The sequence below is a fragment of the Castor canadensis genome, chromosome 15, assembly GCF_047511655.1.
Source record: "Castor canadensis chromosome 15, mCasCan1.hap1v2, whole genome shotgun sequence".
Lineage (NCBI taxonomy): Eukaryota > Metazoa > Chordata > Mammalia > Rodentia > Castoridae > Castor > Castor canadensis.
This window is the reverse complement of record NC_133400.1, coordinates 45,497,792-45,522,297: the sequence shown is the minus strand read 5'-3', so window position 1 is coordinate 45,522,297 and position 24,506 is coordinate 45,497,792. Positions and strand designations below refer to the sequence as shown.

Sequence of the window (24,506 nt, the reverse complement as noted above, 5' to 3'; positions counted from 1 at the left end):
ACTAGTGTTCCATTTTGCAAATATACCCTATATTCTTTGTCAGTTTATCCCCAGAAGGGCATCTGGATTGATTTTATATTTTGTCTACTGTGAATAGTGCTCTAATAAACATGAAGGTGTAAGTATCATTTTGCTATAATATTCCATCTACTCTGCATAAATATACTGTAGTGACAGTTACTGTGTTTTGATTTTACTTTTCTTCATATTACTTTCCATAGTGACTGTAGAATAACTTTTTAAATACTGAAATTAAGCAAATATTTGGAGTTTTAAATTGAAGTTCAGAGATGTTTTTGTCTTGCCTTCCCTTGAATGATGACTAACATGACAATGATATAAGAATTTTTATGTAGTGACTACCATAGAATCAGCTTTAACCTCCATCCCCAGAACATCATGTAAAAGTGCACATTGTCTCTACTCCCCTGAAGATGGAACAGAAAGTTCCAGTGCAGCCATGTGATTTCAATCATAGTAGAAACTCATTTCTGGATATCTAAAGTGGTTCCAACAATGACAACCTGTATCCGTTGTAAAGGTGGTAAGAAAAAAAAGTTTCTACTGTTTGACAAACTATATGATGTATGTCCAATGTGTAGCCTTTGTAACTAGGAGAAAATACAAAACCCAAGTCCTTGTTTAAAAAACTATAAATAAGTAAGTTATACCTAGTTTTTATGGTGTATCGTCAAAACACCCATTTCAAATTACACATTTGGTTATTTCTTTGATGCTGCTTACGTTATCTTTATTTTTTACTTTATTTTATCTTATTTTAAACGGTACTGGGGATTGAACTCAGGTCTTCATACATGCTAAGATACCACTTGAGCCATGTCCCTAGTCATTTTTCTCTTAGTTTTTCAGTTAGGTATTCATGCTAATTTTGCCCAGGCTGGCCTCAAAACATGATCCTACTGTCTTCACCTACTGACAGTAGGAATTACAAGTGTACACAACCATGCCTGACTTCATGATGTTTTTAAAGCACAAAAATTTACCTTAGGCCCACGTTAAATGAAGCCTCAATCTTATCTTCTAATTTGTCTTCAAGTGTTAACAAAACAACAGGAGAGATCTGCAAGTTGTCATTTTTTTATGTCAAGATATTTTATTAGGATACATTCATTGTACAGGGGGAATTTATTGTGAATTTCTGAATAGGCTTAAATTGTGCATTGGTTAGATCACTCCCACTATCATTTCCCATCAACCTCTTCCCTGCCCCACATAAAGCAATCACAAGAGTCTCATTGTTCTATTTTGAATGTGCATATGAAGGCCATCAACCATATTCCCTCACCTTCATCTTTTTAGTTCACCCTCCCCTGCAAGTACCTGCCAAACAAGCATGTACCTATTTTACAGTCCTGTCTTTTGTTATTAATTCTAAGTCAGTGCTTAAAGAGGTTTCTCAATGTATCCTCACTGTAAACATATTTTACTTTGGTCAGTTCAACCCCTTACATTACTTTCCCTTACTCCTTCCCACTCACTCCCCCATTATTCAACAGCTTTAAGTACATGCCAATATATCTTCTACCTTCACAGATGTTATGTATTTTGATATTATTGATGCTCTATCATTCTCTTTTCTTGCTCCTCCAAGTTCCATAGACTAGTTCCACTATTAAAAACATGTTCTACATATAAGTTTGTGTATGATCATGTTTGTTTTAGTATAAATGTTTATCTTTTCTGTCTACCATATATGAGAGTAAACATGCAGCCTTTGTTTTTTAGAACCTGGCTTATTTCACTTAACATGATATCCTTCAGTTGTATCCATTTTACTTCAAAACACATGGTGTCATTCTTCCATATAGCTGAATAACACTTCATTGTATATATAAATATACCAGATTTTGTTAATCCATTCATCATTTGTTGGGCATCTGGATTGCTTCCATAGCTTGGCTATTGTGAACATGGCTGAGATAAATATCAGTGTGCAAGTATCTCTATTGTATCCTTACTTATGTTCTTTTGCATATATGCCCAGGAATGGTGTCACTGGATCTATTTTTATCTGTTTAAGGAATCTCCAGTTTCACCTATGTAGCATTTGTTGTTGGTTTTGTTCCTAAAGATAGCCATTCTAACTGAAATGAGATGAAATCTTAGTATAGTTTTGATTTGCATTTATTTTACAACCAAGGAAGTTGAACGCTTCTTCATGTATTTACTGGCCATTTGTACCTCTTCCTTTGAGAATTCCCTGTTAATTCATGTGTCCATATCTTCATTGGGATGTTGATTTTTTGTGGTTGAGGTTTTTGAGTTCCCTGTAGATTCTGGATATTAGTTCTTTACAGATGAATAGCTGGCAAAATTTTTCTCCCATTCTAAGTTACGAAGTCTAGTCTAGTCTAGTCTAATGACTACGTCTTGTTTCTTTTGCTGTGCAGAAGGATTTAGTTTGATGAAGTCCCATTTGTTCTTTCTTTCTTTAAGGTGATGAGCCATCGGCATTCTATTTAGGAAGTCATTCCCTATGTCAGTATGTTCCAGTGTATTTCCTACTACTACTGTAGGTATTTCAAAGTTTCAGGCCTTATATTAAGGTCTTTGATCCACTTTGAGTTCATATTAGTGCAGGGTGAGTGACAAGGATCTTTTGTATCCAATTTTTCCAGCACCATTATTAAGAGGCTGTCTTTTCTTCATCATATGTTTTGGGACCTTTTGTTGAAAATTAATTGGTTGTAGTTGTGTGGGTTTATGTCTTGGTCTTCTATTCCATTCACTTGGTCTTCATGTCTGTTTCTGTGCTAATATCACACCAGTATGGCTCTGTAGTATAGTATAAAGTCAGGAATTGTGATACTTCTAGCATTGGACATTTTGTTTAGAATTTCTTTGGCTATTCAAGGTCTTATGTGATTTCATAAGAATTTTAGGATTGATTTTTCTGTGTCTGTGAAGAATATCACTGGCTTTTTGATAGGAATTCTGTTGAGATGTAGATTCCTTTAGGTAGTATACCCATTGTCACAATGCTAATTCTGCCAATCCATGAGCTTGGGAGATCTTTCCATCTTCTGATTACTTTGTCAATTTCCCTCTTCAGTGATTTATAGTTTTCATTAAAAATGAATTTAGTTTCCTTTATTAAATTTATTTCTAGTTGTTTTATTAGCTTTTTTGAGTTTTAAGTAGCATTGTTTTTCTGATTTCTTTCTTGGTCTGTTCATTGTTGGTATATAGGTAGGCTACTGATTTTTTCTATATTAATTTTATATCCAGCTACTTTGCCAAAAAAATTTATAATTTATATGAGTTTTTGGTCCAGCTTTTAGTATCTTTCAGGTATAGAATCACATCATCTGCAAACAGGGATAGTTTGACTTCTTTTTTCCCTATTGGAATCCCTTTTATTTCTTGTTCTTGTCTTATTGATTTGGCTAGGAATTCCAAAACTATATTGAATACAAGTGGGAAAAGTGGGCATCCCTTTCTCAATCCTGACTTTAGTGGGAATGGTTTCAGTTGTTCTCCATTTAGTATAATGTTGGTTATGGGTTTGTCATATGCTACCTTTATTATATTGCATCATCTTCTACTTCTAGTTTCTTCAGTGCTTTTATCAAGAAAGCATGCTAAATTTTGTCAAAGCTTTTTGTGCTTATGTTGAGAGGATCATGTATTTTGTGTCCTTTATTCTGTTTCTATGCTATATTACATTTATGATTTGTGCACATTGAACTACTCTTGCATTCTTGGAATGAAAACAGCTTGGTCATGATTCATGATCATTTTGAGGTGGTGTTGATTCAGTATTTTTTTGAGAAGTTTTGCAACTATGTTCAGTAAAGATATTTGCAATTCTCTTTTTTGTTATATCTCTATTGGATTTTGGAATGAGTGTTATACTGGCTTTGTAGAATGAGTTTGGTAGTGTTACTTCCCTTTCTATTTTCTGAAAAAATTTGAGGTGTATTTGTATTTGTGTTTCTTTAAATGTCTGGTAGAATTCAGCCATGAATCCAGGGCTGTCCTTTGAAGAGGGAAACTTTACTACTGTCTCAATTTCATTGCTTGTTAAAGATCTAATTAACTGGTTAATATTTTTTAGCTCAATTGTGATTGGTTACATGCATGTAGAATTTATCCATTTCTTCTAGATTTTTCAGTTTACTTGAGTATGAGTTTTCAAATATTCCTTAATGGTCCTCTGTATTTTGTTAGTTTTTCTGTTTATATCCCTTTTTTCACCTTAGATTTTATGGAGAATTTTGCCTTCTGTGTATTGTCATGCTTGCTAAATTTTTATAAATCTTATTAACATTTTTGAAAACCAACTTTTTGTTTTGTTGATTATTTTTATTATACATTTTTAATTAGGATATTTGCATTATAGTAGGGGGATTCATAGTGACAATTTGATTCGACTTATATTGTACATTATTTACATTGCCCCCTCCTCTCTCTCCCTCAGCCCCCTCCTTCCCACTTAAAGCAATTGCAAGAGATTTTTTAGTTCTTTCATATAGGTATACGAAGTCCATCAACTATATACCATCACCTTAATCTCATTCCGTCACTCTATACCCTCCCACTAGTAACCCCCAAACACATACTGTGCCTATTTTACAGTCCTTATTTTCAGTATTAATATTTAAGTTGACATTCAAAAGGGTGTCTCAATGTATATCCACTGTGGGTGTGCTTTATTTTGGTTTGTTCAATCCCTTTGAATACTCTCCATTACCTGCTTACCTCACACTACCACCACCCTCCCCCCCCCCGTTTTTCAACATCCTTATATCCTCTACCTTCATATCTGATGGTATGCAATATTACTGATGCTCTATCATTATATTTTCCTTTCCATGATTACCATACAGTAGTTCCACTGCTACAAACATGTTCTACCTCTGAGTTTGTATATGATCATGCTTGCTTTGTATATGTTTATCTTTGGATCTATCTTCCACATACGAGAGAAAACATGCATCTTTTGTGTTTCTGATCCAGACTAACTTCACTTAGTGTGATGTTCTCCACTTGCATCCATTTATCTTCAAACCCTGTGTCATTATTTCTTGTAGCTGAGTAATACTCCATTGTGTATATATACCACAATTTCATGATTCATTTATCAGTTGTGGGGCATCTGGGTTGTTTCCAGTGCTTGGCTATTGCAAATAGTGCTGCTATGATTATCAGTGTACAGGTGTCTCTACTATATCTTGTTTTGCATTCTTTTGGATAGATGCCCCAGAGCAGCATCACTGGATCATATGGCAATTTTATCTCTAGTTTTTTGAGGAATCTCCACACTGCTTTCCATAGAGGTTATACTAACTTACATTCCCACCAACAGTGTATAATAGTTCTGGATTTGCCACATCCTTGCCAGCATTTGTTGTTGTTATTACCCTTGATTATAACCAATCTAACTGGGGTGAGGTGAAATCTGTCTCTTGAATCTGGTGACTATTTCCTTTGCTGTGCAGATGAAGCTCTTTAGTTTAATGCAGTCCCATTTTTTCATTGTTTCTCTTAGATACTGAGCCTTTTGAGTTCTGTTTAGGAAGTCTTTCCCTGTACCTGTCAGTTCCAGTGTATTTCCTTCTATTTCTTGGAGTTTTTTCAAAGTTTCAGGCTTTATATAATGGTCTTTGACCAACTATGAGTTGATTTCAGTATGGGGTGAAAGACAGACATCTAGTTTCAGTCTTTGACATGTGGATATCCACTTTTCCTAGAGGCATTTGTTGAAGAGACTGTGCTTAATCCATTGTGTGTTTTGGAATCCTTTGTTGAAAATCAGTTGGATATTGGTGAGTGGGTATATGTCTGCATCTTCTATTCTGATCCATTGTTTTTCCTGTCTGTTTTTGTTCCAATACCATGCTGCTTTTATTGTTTTATTGTTATGGCTCTGTACAATAGTTTGAAGTTGAGTATGCCCAACTTGTGATATCTCCAGCATTGGACTTTTTTTTTGCTCAGAATTGCTTTGGCTCTTCAAGGTCTTTTGTGTTTCCATATATATATCATGATTGCTATTTTCTATTTTTGTGCAGAATATCACTGGAATTTTTATAAGAATTGTGATGAACATGTTGATTGCTTTTGGTAGTATGGCCATTTTCAAAATGTTGATTCTACTCATCCTTGAGCATGGAAGATCTTCCATCTTCTCATGTGTTCTTCTATTTCTCTCTTCAGGGGTTTATATTTTTCATTAAAAAGGACTTTGGTTTCTGCATTAAATTTATTCCAAGGTACTTTATTGTTTTTGAGACTATTGTAAATGGATTGTTTCCCTGATTTCTTTCTCAGTCTGTGTGTTTTTGGTATATAGAAAGGAAAGTTAATGATTTCTGTTTGTTAATTTAGTATCTTGCTACTTTGCTAAAAGTGTTTGTGATTTCTAGTAGTTTTTGGTAGAGCTTTTGGGGTCTGTTAGGTATAGGATCATGTCATTTGAAAATAAGGATAGTTTGACTTCTTCCTTCCTTATTTGAATCCCTTTTATTTCTTTCTCTTCTCTTATTGCTCTGGTTGGGAATTCCAAAATATATTGAATAGGTGTGGAGAAAGTGGGCAGCCCTGTCTCGTTCTTGACTTTAAGGGGAACGGTTTTAGTTGTTCTGCATTTAGTATAATGGTGGCTCTAGATTTGTCAAATGTAGCCTTTATTATGTTGAGGAACATTCCTTCTATTCCTACTTTCTTCAGAGCTTTTACTATGAAAGTGTATTGGGTTTTGTCAAAGGCTTCTTCTCTGTCTATTGAATTGATCATGTGATATTTGTCCTTGCTTCTGTTTATATGCCTTATTATATGGATTTGCATATGTTGAACCATTTTTGCATCCTTGGAATGAATCCTAGTTGGTCATGGTGTATGATCTTTTTGACATGTTGTTGAATCCTGTTTGCAAGTGTTTTCTTGAGAATTTTTGCATCTTCATTCATTAAAGCTTTTGGTCTATAATTCTCTTTTCTGGTTGCATCCTTGTTTGGTTTTAGAATGTGTTTAATACTGGTTTCATAAAATGAGTTTGATAGTGTTCCTTCCCTTTCTATTTCCTGGAAAGTTTGAGAAGTATTGTTGTTACTTCTTCTTTAAGGGATTGGAAAAATTTGGCAATGATGGCAATGAATCCATCAGGTTCTAGGCTCTTCATGGTAGGGAGACTCTTTAATACTGCCTCAATTTCATTATGTATAAAAGGACTGTTTAGGTGGTTAATATCTTCTTGGTTTAATTTTGGTTGGATATATGCTTCTAGGAATTTATCCATTTCATCTATAGTTATACATGAGTATAACTTCTCAAATTACTCTCCAATGATTCTTGGAATTTCTTTGGTGTTGTGGTTATGTCTCCTTTTTTATCTATGATTTTATTAATTTGGCCCTCATCCCTCCTCCATTTTGTCATGTTGATGAAGGGTTTGTTGATCTTCTTTGTCTTTTCAAGCAACCAATTTTCTGTTTTATTATTTCTTTGTGTAATTTATTTGGTTTTGATCTCATTTATCTCAGCCCTGATCTTTATTGTATTTCTCCTTCTACTTGTTTTGGGTTTAGTTTATTCTTGTTTTTCTAAGACATTAAGGTGCATGATTAGATTGTTTATTTGAGTGGTCTCTTTTTTCTTACTGTATGCACTTATAGTTATAAATTTTCCCCTTATCATGGCTTTTGCTGTGTCCACAGATTTCAGTAGGTTGTATTTTAAGTTTCATTGGATTCCAGGATGTTCTTGATTTCTTCCCTTATTACTTTGATCACCCACTGTTTTTTCAGCAGTGTGATGTTCAATCTGCATGTGTTTGAATATTTCCTGGAGTTTCTTTTGATGTTTAGGTCTAGTTTTATTCTGTTGAGATCTGATATAATGCAGGTGGTTATTTCAATTTTCTTGATGTTGTGGAGACTTGCTTTGTGCCCTAAAGTATGATTTGTTTTGGAGAAATTTCCATGAGCTGAGGAAAAAATGTGTATTGCCTAGTTTTTGGGTGAAATACTCTGCAGATATCAACCATGTCTATTTGGTCTAATGTGTGGAGCAGTTCTGAAGTTTCTTTGTTATTGTTTTGTGTGGATGAACTATCTACTGGTGACAGTGGGGTATTCACTATCACTGCATTAGCTTCTATCTGTGCAGTTAGGGCCATTAGAGTTTTTTATTTTTTAATGTATGTGGGTGTCCCTATGTTTGGTGCATGTATGTTGAGGTTTGATATTTTCTCTTGATGAATTGTCCCTTTCATTAATATGAACAAAACTTGATTGTCTCCTCTGATTGATTTAATTTGAAATCTATACTCTCAGACATGAGTGTAGGTACTCCTGCCTGTTTATGGTTTCATTTGTTGGAAAACTTTTTTTCCACCTTTAGCTGTAAGACAGGTTTTTTTAGTAAGTTTAGTTTCTTGTAAGTAACACATGGTTAGGTGTTGGTTTTTAACCCAATTTGCCATTCTAAGTCTTATGATTGGGGCCTTGAGGTCATTTACATTCAGTGTTAGCATTGACAGGTCTCTGTTGCTTCCAGTCATTCTTGTCCCCTGTTGTTTAGTTTTACCTATTTGTTGTTTACTGGTATGCTTGCTCAAAAGGGTTTACTCTTTCTTGAATCTTCCTATCTCACTCTAGTTTGTTCTATATGTTAAAGTTCTTTAAGTGTCTTCTGTAGAGCTGTCTTGGTGGTTGCAAATCTTTTAGTTTTCCCTTCTTGTGCAAGGTTTTAATCTCTCTTGCAATTAGGAAGGATAGTATTGCTGGGTAGTCTTGTCTAGGTTGACAGTTGCTTTCTTTTAGGGCCTGAATCGTCTTTCCATGACTTGTGTTTAGAGTTTGAGTTGAGAAACCTGCTGTAACTTTAATGATTTTTCCTTTATATGTGACTTGCCTTTTCTTTTTTGTGGCTTTCACAATTCTTTCTTTGTTCTTTGTGTTGAGTGTTTTATTATGATGTGTCTGGGGGGGTTTCTTTTTTGGTCATGATGGTTTGGTGTTCTGTAAGATTCCTGCAACTGGGTGACATCATCTCTTACTTGAGGTTAAGGAAGTTTACTGCTATTACCATATTTAATAGGTTTTCAATGCCTTTAGCTTTTATCTCCTCTCCTTTTTCGACATCCGTGATTCATAGATTTGGTCTTTTCATGGTGTCCCAGATATCTTGCATGTTCCATTCATATTTTCTTAGCATTCTTTCCTGATCTTTTATTGCTTGTTATAATTCCTTGACTTTTTGTTCCATTCCTGATACTCTATGTTCAACTTTCAATTATGATATTGATTTGGGATATTGAGTTGATTTTCTTTTCTTTTTTTTTTTTGGATTGATTATTTTTCATGGGTTCCATATCTTTATAGATTTTTCTCTTCAACTTCCTGGATAGTCTTCTTAATTTCATTCATCTTTTTGTTTGTATTCTCTCTGAGCTCATTTAATTGTTTATTCATGTTCTCTTTGAGGTCAAATACTAACTTTTGTGTTTCTTGTTTGAGGTTGTTAATCATTTTTAGTACTATTTTTTGGAATTCATTATTTGATGGCTCTTCCTCTACACAATTGTTTGGATCTTTAGTGATGGAATTAGCTTTTGATGGAGAGTGGTTGTCTTGCTGTTTCATTCTGTATACAGATTTATGAATCTGCAGTTGTTTTTGGTTAGGGTTATAATCTTTTGTGTGCCTGTAGTTGTAGTCTTAAATTTTTTTCTCCAGGATCTTCAGCAGTGTTCCTCAGAGAGGGGTATCCTAGATAAGTTACCTTTTTCAGGTTTCATCTTTTTGGTGCCAATTACCTCTTTTCTCTCATCAGTGAAGGAGCTGGATTTCGCCTCTGATAGTGGCACAGGGGCTCTTTTGCCATCACAGTGGGGACCATTGATGCTCTGTGCACTGTGGGTACAAGGACTCTTAGCACCAGCAGAGTAGCAATTCCTACTCAGTGGAGGATCTTTCTTGCCTTTTCTTCTCCTGTGGTTTGGTATTGCCTGTCCTTTCATGGTTTTGTTTGCTTTCACTTTCTGTGTGCAGAATTACTTGGAGAATCTTTTGTAGTAGTGACTTTGTGGTCATATATTGTTTTAATTTCTGCTTATCATGGAGGACTTTTATTGCTCCATCTATTTTGAATGAAAGTTTTGCTGGGTAGAGTATTCTAGTGTTGAAGTTCTTTTCATTTAGTGCCTGGAAGACCTCACTCAATGATTTTCTTGCTTTGAAGGTTTCCATGGAGAAATCTGCTGTGATTTCGATGGGTTTACTTTTGCATTTTTTTTCTCTCTTAAAGCCTTCAATATTCTTTCTCTAGTCTCTGTGGTTGTTATTTTAATAATAATAAGTCGTGGGGTAGTTCTGTTTTGGTCAAGTCTGTTTGGTGTTCTGGATGCTTCCTGTACCTGGATGGGCATAGTTTTCTCTAGATTTGGGAGGTTTTATGTTATTATTTGGTTAAATATATTACCCATTCGTTTTGCTTGCACCTCTTCTCCTTATTCAATTCCCATGATTTCCAGGTTTGGTCTTTTAATAGAGTCAGTGAGTTCTTGCATATTCCTTTCACAGGTCTTGAGTTGTTTGATTAATAGTTCTTCAGTTTTTCCATTAATTACCATTTTATCTTCAAGTTCTGAGATTCTGTCTTCTGTTTTTTCTGTTCTTCTGGAATGACCTTCCATTTTATTTTGTATTTCTGTTTCAGTCTTTATTCTGATGTTTTCCAAGTTGTGGGTCACTTCCTCTTTAATGTTTTCAATTTCAATCCTTAATTCATTTATCTCTCTATTTATGCTATTTTTCTGTTTCATTTTGATTTTTATTTAGGGCTCCTATGATTTCATTTATTTGCTTTTCTGTTTTCACATATTCTTTATTTTTGTCCTCTTTGAATTTCTTGAGTGTCTCTTGTACATTTTGGTTGACCAGGTCTAGTAACAACTCTATGAAATTCTCAGTGATTACTTGCAGGATTTCTTCTTTCAGCCTGTTCTTGTGGGCTTCCAGGGGTTCTTTGGCCTAGTTTATCTTTGCTTTGTTGGAGTCTTGATCTGGGTATCTGTTTTGTTCATTTCCCTCTGAATCCTTTATTAATATATTTTTGGGGGGGAGAATGGTTTCCATCCCTTTCTCGTCTTCCCATATTTCCACTTGGTACTGTTTCTGTCCCTGGACTATGTGTAATTTAGTGTTACCTGAGTTACAATATTGAAACTGACAAAATCAAGGAAGAAGGATAATATATAGAAAGTAAGAGAAGTAAAAGGAAAAATTTAAAAAAAATAAATAAAAAAATAGTGTACCAAGGAAAACAGTAGGAAGAGATGCTGGATGACCAAAGATCAAACCAGACTACCAAACCTTTAAAGGAAAGCTAACAAAAAATAAATGAATAAGTAAATAAAAATCACCATTCAGGAACAGTGGAATTTCAGTCTTAGTAGTTCCATTCTTACTCCTTTAGCATCTAGACCTGTCTGTGTGTCCTAAGCACATTTGCAACCCTCTTGTAACAGGTGGCAGGTGAGTGGGTTTTCAAGGGCCTGCTGGCAAAGGCTTGTCATTGAGGTGATCTAGCAGGCCTTTGGAGTGTAGGCCTGGCATGCCTGCAGGGCATGGGCCCAATGGAGTGCAGATCGTGCATGCTTGTGGATCACTGGCTTGGCAGGCCTTAGTGGCAGGGTCTGGCAGAGATCTTGCAGGTTTGAGGGTTGGAAGTTTGATGGAGTGTGTCCCTGGAGGGGCTGAGGAGTAAGTAAGGCCCAAGGATTGGACATCATACAGCCTGTGGAGCAGTGGTTCCGTGGGCCTATGGGGTAGGGCTTGTCATGCAGTGCCTGCTGTTATTTTAGCAAATCATGCTGTGGGCAAGCCTTCCATGAGATAGGAGTTCAGAGTGCTAATGTTTCAGATCTCCCTTGTGCTTTACCTCAGCCAAATGTGTCTCCAGTATCTCAGCAAATTACCTGGTTCACAGAGCTCACATGGTCTGCATCTGTGTCCCAATCACCATCTTGGATCTCCTTAAGAAGAAAACTTAAAAAAATTTATTTTATTACATCTTAGTGCATATTTATTTTTACAACATTGGAGTGTCCCTTAAAAGGAGAGCATAATATCAAATTTAAATTAGAATATTTAATTGATAAAATATAAATAACATAGAAAGTGTATGTGTAGTATGTGCAGTGTGTATCAATTTATCAAAGTGTTCTAAAGAAGAGCATGTAACTTATAGTCGAACATGGAATCTTGAGTGTAATTTAACAGTAACCTGCCAACAAGTACCATTGAGTGTGTGAACATGTACTCATTGTGTCCTGCTATTATTGATGTCTCTATACTTCTCTTGCTAACATTTTTCTTTAAACTATTCCCCCCTGCCTCTTTAAAGAAAGTGTTGTTTTGAAGAAGGTTAGCAATTTTCTAAGTCAAGGAAGAAGGAAACATTTACCTATGTGTTATATAGTCATTTTTGTTGGAGCTGTAGTGGGCAGGCAGCAAATAACACCCTACTTCCTCCTACAGACTTCAGAACTTGGGTCTCAAGAGTAGATCTACAAACTAGCTTTATTACTCATGGGATGAGGTGGTTTATATTTGTGGCTACAGTGGGCTTCTGGATACTTCAATATAGTTTAGACACTTATGTACACACTTTTAAGTGGAAGAAATCAATATTTGACATCTATACCAGGAACTTAGTGCAGAAATGTCAGCAGATCCAAATTCACATTACTGTGAGAAACACATCTTTTCAAGGAGAGATGCAGAGCCAAAAAAGCACATTCAATGTATGTTGTCAAATTTCTCCCATTAGGTAAATCTACTGCCTTCTTATGAAAAATGTAGAGTATAAGTCCTCACATGAAAACACAAGTCCAGATAAATGAGTGTCATTTTCCCATTTCTGCTCCTTTCCATGACACCTCCCTCCCTCACCTCTTTCTGAGTATCTTTTTTTTTAACTTCTGAGGTCTGAGATTTCATAATGTTTTGCTATCTCTTTCATAAAATAGATGCCCTCAGCTACTATTTATTTTGTAAAGTATTCTAGGGTCAGTGAAGATCTGGGCCAGAATTTGTGGGGAGGAGAGGTCACATCACAATTGGAATAGAGGCAATTATTTCTGTCAGGTGCTTTGTTAGATTTAGTAGAAAACTTTACCTTGCTGTACATTTGTATGCCACAATTATTCTCCATCTAGAGAGCTAAGATGCCTTCAGTATGTGGTTGGTGTTGTAGTTCAGTGATAGAGTGCATGTTTATCATTCAAGAGACATTCTAGACAATCTCTAGGACGAAAAGAAAAGAAAACAGAAAAAGCAATGACAGTAAAAATGGATTCTTTTAGTACAAAAATATACAATATTTTAAGAAGGTTACTTCATTTTTATCTAACCACAATTCATGTATTATGAAAGTGTTTGTCAATGGGGTATAATGATATAATATCATTTTGCCTGTAGGAATTAAATGTTTGAAGCTTTTGGAAGAAAAGATAGAAACATTACATTGATAGTTCCTTAAGTCAAATCTTGTAAACATGTGATCCACATTTTTACATAGCACTAATTAATAGTAATTAATAAAATATGCTTTCATTCAAGACTTCATTCAGTGTTGAGTTGTTACTTTTAAAAAACTTATCTGTAATACTATTTGTCATGGAACTATTAGAGAAAACAGTCTCTCAAAATGTTGGTAAAGCTGTCACACCTAAAACTGTAATGGTGCTGGATATCTCATTGTCATTACCACCACAGAGAATGTATTATATGTAGGCTAACTCCCATAGCTTGGATATTATGAATAGTGCTAGTGTAAACATATGTATGTAGTCAACTTTGTTTATGTGATTCACCTTTGTATTGGTCCAAGGGAAACGGCAACTCACTATGCCAGAGAATTGCCATAGCCCCAGTCTAGAACAATCCCAGGCTATACATGAGCACTGAAAAGATCACCATTTCTGTGAACCCTTCTTGTCTTTGATTTGCTGTCACATCCAACATGCACCACCTGAGTTGTTCTTTGGAGTTACATTGCTCATAAGCCCAGAAAATGGGATGAAGTTTCTGGAACTTTCTATCCCCTGTGGTGGCTCTTAACCAATGGCTGATGTGTGTAGGAGTCTGGGTCCCAGCTGTCTTGCTTGGGAACAACACAGCTCTGAGGTGTCACTTATCCTACACCTATCATCTCCAACCATGTGGGACTGAATGGAAGCTATTCTATGTGGGGTTTCAGTGAGATCCTTGGTTAACATCTTGCCCTCCTGTATCTGACCTTATCTATATTTTTTGGAAGAGTTTCCTTAATAAATCACTTGCCCATAAAAAAATGAGTATGCAGTTATCTCTACTACATTCTGGCTTAGGTTCCTTCAGCTATATACCAAGGAGTGGTACAGTGAGATCATATGGTCATTCTATTTTTATTTTTGGGGGAATTTGTATATTGATTTTAATAGTGTCTGCACTACTTTACCTTCCTGCCAACAGTGTATAAAGGTGTCTTTTCTCTCTGCATTCTCAGGAGCATTTGCTCTTTGTTTTCTTGAAAAAAGTCATATCAACTGCACTGAGGTGGAATCTTAGTGACATTTTGATTTGGATTTGATTTATGACTAAGGATGTTTAGCATTTCTTCATGTACTTACAGATAATTTGTACTTCTTTTGAGAATTGTTTGTTCAATTAATTTGCCAATCTATTATTTTAATATTATTTCTTTTTGTGTTTTTTACTCCTTCGTATTCTGGATATTAATCCCTTGACTGGTGAGTAGCTGGAAAATTTTTTTCTCTCATTGTGAAGATTGTCTCTTCAATGTGGACATTGTTTTCATTATGTTCAGAAATATTTTAACTTGATGCACTCCCATTTGTCATTTTTCACTCTTTTTCCTGAGCTATTAGAGTCCTATTCAAAACTTTGTTGACTATGTTAATATGGCAAAGTGTTCTTACCTGTTTTCTTTAACCATTTAAAAAATTTTAGGTTTATCCATTTTCAATTGATTTTTGTACACTGTGAGAAATAGAAAACTAGTTTCAGTGTTCTACATGTGAGGATCTAGTTTCCCAGAACTATTTGTTAAAGATTATCTTTTTTCTGGGTATATTATTGTTATCTTTGTGGATGAACAGGTTGCTGTGGATGTGTGAGCTTATTTCAGGGCCTATTCTATTCCATTGGTTTTATGTATCTATTTTTGTGCCACACCCATGCTGTTTTTGTAAATATGGCTCTGTAGTATAATTTGAAGCCAGATATTGGTATGCCTCAAGTATTGTTCTTTTTGCTCAGCATTACTTTTGCTGTTTGGATTCTTTTTAGATCCATGTGGATTTTAGAATTGATTTTTTCCTATTAAAAAATGTTTCTGGAATTTTGGTGGAAATTTCATTGAATCTGTAGGTTGCTTTTTCCAGTGCAGCCATATCCACAATGCTAGTTCTGCCTATCCATCTAATTGAAAATTCTTTCCATATTTTAATGTGTTCTTTAATTTTTGCTTTAGTATTTTATAGTTTTTACTGAAGAAGTCTCTTATCTCCTAGTTTACACCTAGGTACTTCATTGTTTAAGCTATTATGAGTAGGACTGCCTTCTTGATTTCTTTCTCAACCCATTTGATGTGGTATGTAGAAAAATGTAATTTTTCTACTTTGATTTTGCATTTTACTACTTTGCTGAAAGTGTGTGCTAGATCTATGAGATTCTTGATGGGGTATTTAATGACTGTTCAGTATAGGATCCACTCTCCTGAACACAGGGATAATTTGAACCCTTACTTTCCTATTTGTATCCCTTTTATTTCTTTCTCCTGCCTTATTGCTGTGGCTAAACATAAAAGTCCTATACTGAATAACAGTGGAGATGGCTAGCTCAGAGACTTCCACCTGTAATCCCAGCTACATGGGAGGTCTAGGTAGGAGGATCTAAATCAAAGACCAGCCTGGACATAATGTGTGAAAAGCAAAAAACTGAAAAATTAGTGTGGCCCACTATTAAGAGCATTTGCCTAGCAAGAACAGGCCCTGAGTTCAAACACTTACACAATCCAAACAAGAGAGACGGAGAGAGAGGGAGAGAGAGAGAGAGGGAGAGAAAGAGAGAGAGAGAGAGAGAGAAAGAGAGAGAGACTATCCTTTTCTTGCCCCTGACTTCAGAGAAAATGTTTTAGTTTTTCCTAATATGACATTACCTATAGGTTTGTCATAAATAGCCAAGGAAAAGAGGTATGTTTCTTTTTCTCTAATTTCTTTAAGGCTTGTATCATGTAGGGATGTTAAATTTTATTAGTCATTTTTTTGCATCTGTTGAGATGATTCTGAGATTTTGGTCTTTGACCATTTTTATGTACTATGATTTGCATATGTTAAATCATCTTTACATCACTGGAATGAAAACAACTTGGACATGATGTATCACTTTTTTAATATATTACTGAATTTGGATGGTAATTATCTTCTTGATAATTTTAAGCACATTTTCATAAAATCTATAATTTTCTTTTTTGTTTTGTCCTTATTGGGTTTTGGTATTGGGATAATACTTTCTTCACAGAATGAGTTTGAAGTGCACTGGTACTAGTTATTCTTTAAAGTTCAGGTAGAATTCAATAGGGAATCCGTCTGGTTCTTTTTTTTTTTTTTAAGATTGTTACTACTTCTTCAATCTCATGACTTGTATATATCTGTTTAAGTAGTTTATATCATCTTGTTCCAATATTGGTACATCATATATATCCAATAATTCATTTCTTCTAGGTTTTCCAATTTTCTAGAATGCAAGTTTTCACAATGTTTTCAAATTACATTTTGTATTTCATTGGCATTTGTTGTGATACTCCCCTTGTCTCTTATAATCTTATCAAATTGGGCCTTCCCTTATTTCTGCTTGTTAATTTGGTTAAGGGTTTGTCAATTCTGGTAATCTTTTCAAAGAAGTAACTTTTTGTTTATTTTGGTATCATTCTTTTTTCAGTGTACATTTAATTAATTTCTACCTTAATCTTTTCTATTGCTTCCAATCCACTTATTTTGTTTTTATCTTGTTCTTGCTTGAGTTCTTATTATAACTATAATCTTTCTTCTCAGTCCTACTTTTGATGTATCCCAAAGATTCTGATAAATTGCCTCTCATTTTCATTTTCTTCTAAGGATTGTCTTATTTTACACCTTATTTCTTCAATGATCCACTAACCACTAAAAAGTCTATTGTTTATCAGTGATGTCATGTCTTGTAAGCAACAAATAAATGGTTGGTACTTGTGTTTTTATCCAGTGTAACAATCCATCATTCTCTAGAGTTTTGAGGCCATTAGCATTCAGAATTATTATTAAAAGTGTGCAATAGTTCTTGTTATTTTGTTGTTTTGTAGTGTTTCTCATTGCCTATCTACCTACATTGTGAAATATTTTTTCTTTCCTGTATTTTCATGGCTGTATTTTCCTCTTTAGTGTGCAGGATTTCTGTAATTATCTGCTTCAGTGATGAATTGCTTCAGTGTTCATGAATTTCTTTATTTTTTTTATTGTGGAAAGTTTTCATTTCACCTTCAATTATGAAAGATAATTGCTGGATTCATTAATCTTGTTTGGCAGGTATTTTCCTTCAGGTTTTGGAATGCATCATTCCATGCTCTCCTTGTTTAACAACTTCTTTTTAGAAATGTGCTTTTATTTTGATGGGTTTTCCTTAATATATGACTTTGTGGTTTTTACTTGCAACTGCCAATAGTTGGTTTTTGTTCTGTATACTTGATGTTTTACCTATAATATCTTGTGATGTGGGGGCTCTTTTGTGGTCTTAACTGTTTAGTGTCCTAAAAGCTTCCCATACCTGTGGAGAGAAGATCATGAGAAGCCTATGAGAACTGGGCATATGTGAGGTGAGATGCAGCTCAGTTGTTTTTCTGAAGATTATCTGTAGGTGAGACTGGCACAGCCTTAGCCATAGAAGAGTAAAATGCAGAACAGCTGCTTCTCCTAAGTTGTGTACATTCAGAGAAGCAGGAACACAGGCTAATCCTGTTACAATGTCATGGTCCTCCCTGAGAACTGTTGCTCCACCCTGTTTACCACAGGATATAAAAGACTTGCTGATGGAGGGTGCAAGTCTTTTGGTTTGGGATTTTTGCTTTGTGTTTTTGCTTTGGGCTATTTGTTTTGAGTTTTTGCCTGTGTTTTTGCTTTAGCCTTTGGAATTTTGGCTTTTTGACATGGGAGGCTTTTGGACAGAAAAAGAATTGCTGAAGAATTGCTAAAGGGGAATTGCTAGCAAGTGTGAGGACTGAGACTTTAAGAAAGCTAAAGAGAGAAGAATATGGGACAGTGTGAGTCTGCCCCAAGAACTTTATACATAGGCTTTAGAGAAGCTAAGCTAAAGAAAAACTACAGAGAACATGGGACAGTGCAAGTCTGAGGGCAAAGACTTTAAGAGAGATTATGCTAAAGAACAACTAAGAGAAAACATGGCACAGAGGAAATCTAAGGAATGAGACCTTAAAGAATAGAAAAGAAGACTTTAAAAGCAAAGTTTTAAGGAAAGACTTTAGAAGCAAGGTTTTAAAGAATTGTAAAGGAGTAAGGCCTTAAAGAATAAAGTTAGAGTAAAGAACTAGAGTAAATGAATAGAATAATAGAGACAAAAGAAGCAATGAGGGTTGTGCCTCTCCACCTGATTGCCCAACACACCTGTCCCCAATGTTCTGTCTGTTATTCTATCCTGTGTCTTTTCTAAATCTCCAGTCACCCCTACTTAGGCTCAAGTAGGCTCGATAGTAAGAAGGAGCGAGAGAAGAAAGCTTGCTCCTCATACCTGAATGACCATCTTCCAAAGGTTTGGTCAATTTTATCCTATTATTTTAAAATATATTTCCTGTTGCTTTAGCTTGTACCTCCTCTCCTGTTGTTCCCATGACACACATAATTGGACTTTTGATGGTTTACCAGAGGCCTTACATGTTCCACTTGTATATTCTTATGCTTTTTCTTTGTCTGAATGGTCTAATTCATCTACCTTGTCTTCCGGTACTGATCTTCTATTTTCAGCTTGATCTATTGTGAGATTGTTCAACTGAGTATTTTGTTTGATTTATTAGAATTTGATTTTTTCAAGATTTCTGTGTTTATATTGAAATCCTATTTAAAATGTTGCACTGTTTTCCTTATTTCAATCAGCTGTTTTTTATATTTTCTCAGAATTCTTTTGGGCATTTATCCATGTCTTCAATTTCATTGATCTTTCTTACAATTATTCTTTTGCAATCTTTGTCTGAGATTCCACCTACTGTGCTATCATTAGAGTTTATTATTTAGAATTCTTGAATTTTCAAGATGTCTTGTTGCCTTTTTTCCCTCATATTTCTGTGTCAAAATTTCTGGATCTGAGAAAAAAGTCATTGGTTGGAGATTTTAATCACCTACTCTTTTAGTTGAAGCTTTTTTATTTTTATTTTTTTATTTTTTTTTCATTTTTCTTTTATTATTCATATGTGCATACAAGGCTTGGTTCATTTCTCCCCCTTGCCCCCACCCTAGTTGAAGCATTTTTAATGTTCAGTTTAACAGTTTAACATAACTGGGTTATGTTAGGGCATGGAGATAGCTCAGCAATAACAAAATTACCATTTCAATATGAAAGTGAATATTAAATTAAACAAAAAATCATGAACTTCATCTCCACCCACAGAAAGATTATGACATGAACCAGGGTTGCTATAGTGTACAAAAAGAACTTAAATTTTTTTAAAACATAAAAATTAATAAGTTGTTAAAAAAAGAAGAAACAATTAGGCAAAGAAAAAGGAAAAGGGAAGATGTGTTGAGTGGGAGGTAAATATGTGGGATGAAGGCATAAGAAAAATAGTGTGCAAGAACAGAGTATAATTTTTGCATAGAAATAAAATACACTCAAGGAATAAAAATGGGATAAAAATAAAATAATGCAAAAGAATCAGTACTGCTTACTTTCTGAGGAAGAGAGTTTACACCAGATATGCACTATCAGAGCAGCAGGTGTTTTCCTGCAACGTCTGGTGCTCAGCATTCTTTCTGTGGCTCTCCTGATATGTTCACTTCTGATTACCCATGGGCTTGCCTGTGATTTCTCTCTGGGTGCATCCTGAGTAGAGTGGTCGGTGGTTGTCTAAGGCCCTGGGCCAAGTGGCAATAGGTTGAGAGATTTGGGAGTGTCCCATCAAGTAGCTTTTGTAGTTGGGAATCTCCAGATGAGTATGGCAGCATTTGGGAAGAGAAGCAGCATCTGTGTGCAGTTCCTGGCATTGGGGCAGGGAGCTAGAATCTGCTAAATTTTCCTGCTACCCATGGCTTTCCCTGTATCTCAGAGAACTTTGCTCATCCACAGCAAAGTTTGTCATTTCCCCCATAGACCACCAGGTTGGTGCTCCATTTGCAAAGTAGAATGTGTGGTGCAAAACTAGCTCTCACAACAGAAATGCATGGATGATGTGCCTAGTCATGGAATAGGTCAGGACAGTCCAGATTTTGACAGTTTATGCTAGGTGTCTCACAGCAAAGGTATACTTTGTGATACACCTGAGCAAAATTGTACCTTTTTTCCTTTATTGCTCTGAAGTTTGCTAGTTTTGAATTTACCATGGTGTATGAACTGTCTATTTACTGGTATTTTCCCTTGTCTGACTAAATTATCTTATAGCCACATACCTGAGGTTTATTTTCAGATTCATGTAGAAGGAAGAATGTTGTGGATGTTTCTAGTCTGCCATCTTTAAAGTCCACAATATACTTTGATGTATCCCCATACATTTCATAATATGTAGTAAATATAGCAAACTGTTTTGAAAAAATTGTTCCTTGCCTGGCATGATCATGCACATCTGTGATCACAGCTCATGAGTGGCTTTGTCAGATGATCAATAGACTCTCTCAAAAAACTACATAAACATACAGACACTTACACAGATACACACACACACACCACAATTGTCCCTAATTTCTAACAGAAATCTCAGTTGCACCAAGTTGCTATATATTACCTTCCTTTTATTGAGTTCTAGAAAGTAATAGATTAAAGAAGCTTACATTTTAAAAGTAGTTCTAACATATATTTATCAAGTACATTTTTGGAAATCTTCAGATCCATATTGATAATGAAATGTTTGTTCACAATAAAGATATCATAATATTTTAAATCTTTTGCCAATAGAAATTTTACATGAAATTTTGATAATAGCACTTTCTCCATTTATATATTGAAGACTTTTGCTGAACATTTATAGAATAGAACATATGTTTAATTTCTGAATTTTCTGAAAGTAGAGAATGGAAAGTTAATTTTACAAAGAATCCATTTAAGTGAAAAGTGTAATAAAATTTTATAAAGGGTAGAGTTTTGCTAATAATTGTAAAACAATGCATTCAGGATAAACTATGAGTTGACATTTAATTTCTGTGTTGATAAAACAGAACCCTTGTCAAATGAGGCACGTTTAAGAACCAATATTAATTATACTTCTCGGATTAAATTAAATAACAGCATATAAACATTCTCTATGATCTAAAATTAAAATATGTAGGAATTTTATTTTCTCTTTGTGAGTTTTAAAAGAAATCCTTAATGTAGGCCTAATCTTATTTAAAGGCCACATTTTCTACACAGGATATCATTCCCATGATGAGGTCTCTCCTTGATGTTGAGCATAATAGTACCATTTGAATTATTTCAGATGCAGCAGAAGTTTGATGAAACACTAGCTAGAAATCTAAATGAAGGTATGTTGCCAACATTTATGGATTAAATTTAGATTAATTGATTTCTAAAATAAGCTTCAAATAGCACATGACACTATTTTTCTTTATTTGCCAAATAATTCCTACATTAAATCTGTTTTCTTACGTAGCTCAAGTGAAAGATGCAAAAATATAACCATTTATAATGAAGAATATGACTATTCTTCATGTATTCATTGTCCATAGCTTTTTGAAGTCTCAAAACATCTCCATCTCTTTTTCTGGCTCAATACTGTCTTCCCAAAGTCTTTGCTCTCATTTCCTGAGTGGGGAACAGGAAATGTTTCTGTCTTTTTCCTTTTCCCTTCCTGTCAGTCTGTACTTTATCTTGCTATACTAAAATAAATCCATGCTAAAACTAAAAAAAAAAAAAACTGTCTTCCTTCTACCTCCCTATGAAACTGAGAGCCTGTACACCAAAACTGTCATTGGAAAACAAAGGCATCAAGACCTCCTAAGGTTTATGATCCAAAAGTCAGACTACAGGCATACATGCTAGGCACCAAATTAAACCATTGAAATTGGGACAGTTATTCTGAATTTCTGTAGTAATACTTGGTGGAGTAATTAATGTTCATTAATTGTTATTTGAAAAGTGCCCTTTGTAGGTGCTGTGGGTGGAAACTATGATCCGGTACATTGCTAGCCAGGCAAACACTAAACCACTTAGTTACATCCCAAGTCCTGAAAAGTGCCTTCAAAAAATGTCCTGTCATTTATTTTCACATTAATTTGTTTCTTACCCCCAAGAAAAGTTTAATTTTAATTAGCATGGACTAAAAATATCTATACCAATTTGGTTATTGTCAAGATATTCAAACTTATCTCTTGTCATTCAAACTCCTCTGTCCTTTTGTGCCAGCATTTGGCCAACATGGACTACTTAACCATTTCACAGTCCCCTACCTAACCCCTAGCTGTTTGCTTTCCTCTTTCTGATGTGCTTTTTCTCTATTCTATAGATGTTAATTGACATCAATACAATATTGTCATAAACTGAGGTATATGTCACTCATGTGTGTTCTAGTAATACCATTTTGTACCTTCCGTAGTATCTATGACTGTGTGTGAAAGCTGTCTGTGTGTCTGATTTTGACTTTTTCGTGTTATAGTATATGATTGTTGAGGAGTGAACTACACCATCTTCAACTTTTAATTCCAGTGATTACCATAGTAACTTACCACATAGCTGTTGGGAAATGAAGGAAGAATGTGACAACCCAGAATTTCTTCTATTTATCCATAATAATCATAGATACAGTGAGCAATTACTGGAAAATTATATTTATTAGGAGTCTTGTATTATAGTCCTACATACATGTTTTTCATTATTATTAACACTGGTGTGGTCCTCACTTTATTTATTTGGGTCATGCTTAGTTAATTATGATGTCTTTTACATAGAGAATATAATTTTTATAGATACTGAATTTGAATCTCATTTCTTTGGGACTTCTTCCCCACAATTCAATTATATGTGAAGTCAAGTTCTTCTTGAATAAAGCATCAAAAGAATATGTACAGACTTTAAGTAAAAATAACATTTTATTTATTGAACTCTTCATATAACATTTCAATTGTTTCCTGTTAAATGTATGATGTGCAGACTTTCTTGAAAGAGCATATTTTTACATCATATATGAATGAGAAAAAGTCATATTTTAAACTATTTTTTGGCATCTGTAACTGACTCTTAATTGGATTCTGCAAGTGAAAGTCAGTGTTTCAGAGTTTTTTGCACTCAAACTGCCTAATGCTAACTATGTAAACACTACACAAAACAATTTGTCACTAATACATTGGTGAAATTTAAATATTCAGTTTAGTGTTTACTTATTTGTATTTTGCAGTTTTTAATCACTATATGGGTGTATAAATATTTTTACCAATATTTTAATGTATTACAAGGGCTACAGTGCCATAAAACTTACATAATGTTATTTCTTTTTAATTTCCATTTATAATTACTTTTTGGTGCTGTTGGGGTTTTTAAGCACTGTTTTCATTATTTCCTCATGGAAACATATTTTCCCATGGCTCTTACATTTTCTGTTTGTTTACTCATATTTGATTAAATTTTTGGATTGGAGAAAAGTTCCACTTCTAGTATCAAGAATTTTCTGCACATTAACCATTTGTGAATAACCTGGTAAGAAATGGTTAGCATTTGATTGTTTTAGTGTGCATTTTGTCCAAGTCAGAATACTCCACATAACTACAACACAACATTCATAATAAGAAGGGTTAACACTGCAAAAGGCTATCATTTCACCATCGCATTCTTTTCAGGCTTTCCCACTTGTCATATCGTCTTTTAAAGCAAAAGGATCATATTCTCATGCATGGATTGCACACAATTGTATTCCTCATAGTCCTTGAGTCTGAAACATTCTTTTGACTCTCTTTGACCCTCAGGATCTTAAATATTTAATGGTAGAATGTACCTCAGTTGGATTTTTATGACTACATTCAGATCAAATTTTATTATAGAAGTAATTCTGTGATTTTTTTCATGATGTCTTGTCATGGGACCTATAATTTTGATTTTCCTATGATTAATGATATCTGCCAGTTTACATTTCTCTAATATTATTTTTTTAGTTCATAAGTATTATTTTAGTGGAGATAATTTGAGACATTGTAAATATCTGGTCTTCATCAAACTTTTAACTCCTTCATTTATGTGTATCAGTATTGATTGTTGATTTTTTTATGCAGTGAGCTATTATTTTTTAATATCTTT

General features: G+C 34.5%; 1 pseudogene; it reads right to left on the bottom strand.

Moving 5' to 3' along the window:
• The window catches only part of LOC109696426 (ATPase PAAT pseudogene), a 30,383-nt pseudogene extending 20,519 nt beyond the window's left edge, over window positions 1-9,864 (bottom strand).
• Window positions 9,865-24,506: the final 14,642 nt, after the last annotated feature.